This window comes from Cynocephalus volans, chromosome 2 (genome assembly GCF_027409185.1).
Source record: "Cynocephalus volans isolate mCynVol1 chromosome 2, mCynVol1.pri, whole genome shotgun sequence".
Taxonomy (NCBI): Eukaryota; Metazoa; Chordata; class Mammalia; order Dermoptera; family Cynocephalidae; genus Cynocephalus; species Cynocephalus volans.
In genome coordinates, this window is record NC_084461.1 from 138,112,710 (window position 1) to 138,117,690 (window position 4,981).

The 4,981-nt window shown below is 44.1% G+C and overlaps 1 pseudogene; it reads right to left on the reverse strand.

Moving 5' to 3' along the window:
• Window positions 1-630: 630 nt before the first annotated feature.
• On the reverse strand, window positions 631-4,057 carry LOC134371094 (rho GTPase-activating protein 20-like; annotated as a pseudogene).
• Window positions 4,058-4,981: the final 924 nt, after the last annotated feature.

Below are 4,981 nucleotides of genomic sequence, written 5' to 3' on the forward strand. Positions count from 1 at the left end.
TGGTACATGGGGCCTGTGAATCACTCTAGTTTTCTCCACTCTAGCTGAATCCATGGGCTGTTCCTGGAATGATCCTGTGAGGACATGTGACTATACGATGACACGGAATGGCCACTGGCTTGGATTCAGGGAAAGGCTTTACATGATTCCCATCATTACCAGATGTGCTTTTCTTCTTAATGCTTTGATGACTGGCATTTTTCTTGCTTACTTATGAAAAACACTACATAGAATGTGGATGGTTTTTCTGAACCCTTCCTCTCTCTCTCCAGTCCCCTATATTTCATTTATATCCTGGTCTTCTCAGGACCCTAATCCCCCAGACAGTTCACATAAGGCATGCTTCCTCTATGGAGATGCTTTCTCTAGTCCTCTGAAAGTATCTCTAAAACCAAAGGACAGGACCAATGCCAGGCATTGATAAGAAAAGGCCTCACAAACATTTAGGTGATAAAATTTTTGTCAAGTAGTCTCAATAAAGAGATTTCTTTTGTCGTCCTAAGTATTAGCAATGATTATCCTTATGTTCCCTATTCCAGGTATCTTGTACAAAGGGGTCATAATAATTATCATCTTTATGTTATTATTAGCCCAGTTTTTGTCCTTGTAGATGTCAGATCCTCATTGTGGTTAAATGTCTTGGGTTAAATGTCTGTACCCACCATGACGGACCACTATAGGTTCTGAGTTTGGGCTGGCCACAACCTCCACAGTCTGAGAGCTGGCTGAGGCTCTTTACCAGGCAGAGCACCAGAAGAGACCCACCCCCGTGCTCGATTTCTTTGTGGGACTTCATACACAGTTTCAGTCTGCCTTTTACTAGGTTGAATGGAGAGCTGCCATATCTAAGTCCTGGGAGAGAGAAGAACTATGCCAGTGGATTGTCTGCACAGTGCCAAGTCCTTCAGCTGCCCTCATTGGCATGTCTTTCTGTCTCTCTTGCAGTGAGTTGGCTTCTGGAACATCAGAAGCATGTGGAGGTGGCTCCAAAGGTCCTTTTAGAAAACATATTTGCTTTTCCTCTGGACTGGCTACCTTTGCTTTCTTTTTGCGGGACCGGTTTTTCAAACTGGCTACACCATTTCTCAACCATGCGCTGGAGTAAAGAGTTACAGAATGCGTTTGTGACTGCCACTCTACACTGTCCTTTTTTTTTTTTTTTTTTTTTTTTTTTTTATATAAACCAGGCAGCTGCTGACCTGTCCTGATGAGGGACCAGGCATTCCAGAAATGAGGCTGGAACTGCCAAAGTCAGAAGAAAGCTCTCCTTGTTTTATTTAAGCCTGAAAAGTGCAATCTATTGGAAAGGAACTTTCAGTGGGTGTAAACATGGAGTGTTCAGAAATCTGAGAAAAAGCACTATCCTGAGAGCTCAGTGATGAGCCAGATGGGGAGAATAAGCTGGAATAGCTAGTCCTTGGGCAAAGGTTTAATCTTGGGGGTAAAACTTCAGTGTTTTGGTTTGTGGCACTGTTTTGCCCACCTCAATCCCATGACCAAACTCTGATTAATAAGCTTTTGCCTCTCCATTTGCAAAGACTTATGCCATTTGAGATAATCCTCCTCTCCCTGCAAGAGACCAGCTTCACAGGTGGATTTATGTTGTTTCTTTTAAAAATCCCCCTGAGATAGGTCAGTTTTCAGTGCTGGTCATCTACGCTGGGTTCTGAGCAGCGTTGGTATGTCCTTGAATTCTTGAGGGCATCTGCTGTGTGCAGCAGGGAGGATCCAGATGTATCTGCATCAAAGGGATGGTTCCTGGAATGATCCTGTGAGGACATATGACCATAAGATGCCACAGAAATAGACACTGGCTTGGATTTAGGGACCAGACAAGATTTTCTTCTTAATGTTTTGATTGGTGGCATTTTTCTTGCTGACATCAGTGCCTGTGACTAAACTCTTTAAAACGTGTCTTACCCCCTTCCTGCAGCGGTTGATTCTGCTTCAGATAGTAATCATCTTTTTGAGAGAGAATCGCATCACAGATGGACTCACGTAGCTTTTTCTGATAAACCTCAAGATAGGAAAGCTTTGATTCTAGACAGTCTATGCTGGACTCTGAGCTGTGCTGGTGTCACCTCAGGGTTTTTGGAGTATCTGTTCAGCTGAGGGCAGGTAGCTGGGAGTGCACACGCAGATGGGGCCTGGTGTAGTCCTGCAGTGGGACAACCTTTCTGTACATTATTGAAATGCTCACCGGCTTGGATTCAAGAGGCCGTTTCATTTGAAAGCTTTAGTCTTTAGAATGGTATAAGTCAAAGTCACTCAGGGTTAAAAGGCCTTCCACCTCAGACTGGTCGATGTCGTAGTCACTGAGGGTTAAGACAGAGTCCATGCTTATGCTACCCTGAGCAAGTTTCTCTACCAAGTCAGTACCTGGAGCATCAACATCCTCATTTAGCTCATTTTCAGGCTGTCACAGGAGGAGTCATTCAGTTAGAAGCAAGAGGTATCTGAGGCATTCTCTGTAGAGTCACATCTCACTGAAACCTCTCCCCAAAGGGAAGTGATTTCTTCTCCAAATATCCTAACATTGAATCAGAAATTGCATAAGCGGGGAAACCTTTTTTTGTAAACTTGTTTTCTAGTTCTGGGCTGGAGGAAGTAGGATGCCAAAGAATGCTTGGAGCGATACACACAGCTAAATTAAATGCAGTCATCTGACGGGATGAGGACTGTTGCTTAATGTTCTGTAATACCCCAAAAAAGACACCTTAGGAGAACAACATTGGTTCTTGGAAGCTGGTCTAATAGCCTTTGAATTGTATTTATTTTCTCTCCATCATTTCCCTGATCATTACACAGACCCAGTGATCATAGAAATCTGAAGAAAAAATAACTCCTGGAATACTTTGCAGAAAATCCTTTAAGACAGATGCTATCACAAAAAATAGATTCACTGTCTAGGTGTACTTTGACTCCAGAATTCAGTTTCTCTTTTAGTTCTCTGCAGGATTTCACACTGGCCAATTGCCTGAAGATGCTTTTTGTAAAGGGTCCTTTATGATTAAGAAGGAAAAGGATATCCCAGAAAGGATTGGGCAGATTATCGTTCTCACAAATATTTGGCAGAGAAACTCCAAAGAGCTGTCTTGGCTTAGGAGATGTTGGCAATATAGGCAAGTGGTCCAGATGAGTGCTAGAACCTTGCTGGAAGGCCCAGTTTATGATAGGTCTCCTTTTGAATGTCTTCTGACCTGAATCACTCAGTTGCTGGGCCATAGCCAGATGGCTGGGCTTCAGGATGAACTGGCATGGCATCTCTTGAGGCAGCTGTTCCATGATGAAGGGCTCTTGGAGGTTGAAAAGGGTGGTGGAGTCCTTTTATCTTGGTGTCAGCAGTGCAGTGTCTTGAAGATGACTCCTTTTAATTGCACAGGGATATTCGTGCCCAGCGAGTGGGTATGGTGCCACTTCTCTGCCAGAATTGACCCATAACTGGTAATCTCTCTCAGAGCCAGTTATCCCTAGCATTGGTAATGACATGTTGATAACTTCATTCACTGTGTCTGAATTCGTTAGGGTTGTAGTTTTAGACCTGGAGGAGAAAAAGCCATTTGTATTTGGTTCTGGAGAACTGAAGTGGCCACAAAGTTCACTGTGGGCCAGCCCAAGACAGAGGATTTCATGGCTCTGGTGTTGCCTTCTCCCACTTCATCCACACAGCTTGCTGTCTACATACCAGTTAATCTAATTTTACTTTTTATCTTAAAGTCATTGTTATGTTTGATTTTGGCCACAAGAAACAGATCGTTGAATAGGAAAAGATGCTGCTCCTGCCTCTGCAGGCCTTTTTTGAGTTCTACCCCGCCATCAATCAGCAGAGTCCTCCTGGAGCATGTAAATGATGACAGAAATGCACATGTGTCAACACTAGCAGGACTTTCCCTGGTACTCGGCCGCTTTTGTAGGGCTTTATCAGGATAAGAGATGGAGCTCCTCTCCTTTTTTCTGCTAGTGTTTTCATTTTCTTCTTGGTGCTGGGGACTCCTCTGATATGAGCTACTCCTGTCAGGGAAGAGGAATACCCCAGTTGCCCTGCTAGACCCTCCTGCTGGGGGAAATCGCTTCCATGAAGAGAATCTTCAAGCAAATCTGGGAGGAGGCTATGCCATGCTCAGGGCCATGCATCGCTGCCTGCACTTGGCACCGCGGGCTGGAAGTGAGTACAGTGGCGACTGCCCATCTGTCAGAGCTGAGGCCAGCCCCCTGTACCAAAGCTTTATTTACATTGGAGGCAGGTACTATTGTTGTTTTACAGAGAGGAAAAAGAAGCTTTAGAGAAATTCAGTCCCCTAGCCAAGTGAGTTATTGTTTAGGGTGGGTGTCATGAGTTGGACCAAGGGTTTCTGACTCTTGCAGATGCTGCTCCCAACTTCTGTGTTATTCTGCCCACCACTTTCAGTTTTTCACTGTCACTTTCCCTCAGACTTGCTTCTGTAGAGCACTCTGCACACGCGTTTAACTGCCAACATCTGAATCTCTGCCTGAGGGAATTTGGGGCTCTAGGAACTGACTGCCCTACCCACACTCATGGCAGGCCAGAAGTTCCAGAAAATTAACACCCATCTCTCCCTCAGCAGCTCTCAAGTAGTGACTGATGGGAGTTGTATAAATGCCCGAGCTTTCTCAACCCTAAGGTGAGATAGCTCAGAGGCTGTTCGGCACTGGATCTCAGACTTTCACCACAGCATTAAGCTTCTTTTGCCCATGATGATAGAGTATTTTTTGGTAATCCACCTTTTATTAGATGCCTACTCTTTTCTTTCTCACTTCCCGATGCCCCTTTTCTGATTTACTTCCCAAATAAAGTAGCTACACTGGAATCCTTACCTCAGGGTTAGCTTCTGGGGGAATTCAAACTAATCCAGATATCTTTCCAAAAATTTGCTTGGTTGAGGAATTTGGTATGTGGTTGATTATGAACCCGCATGGGTTATACATTAAAGTACTAAAAACTTTAAATTTAACATTTTTT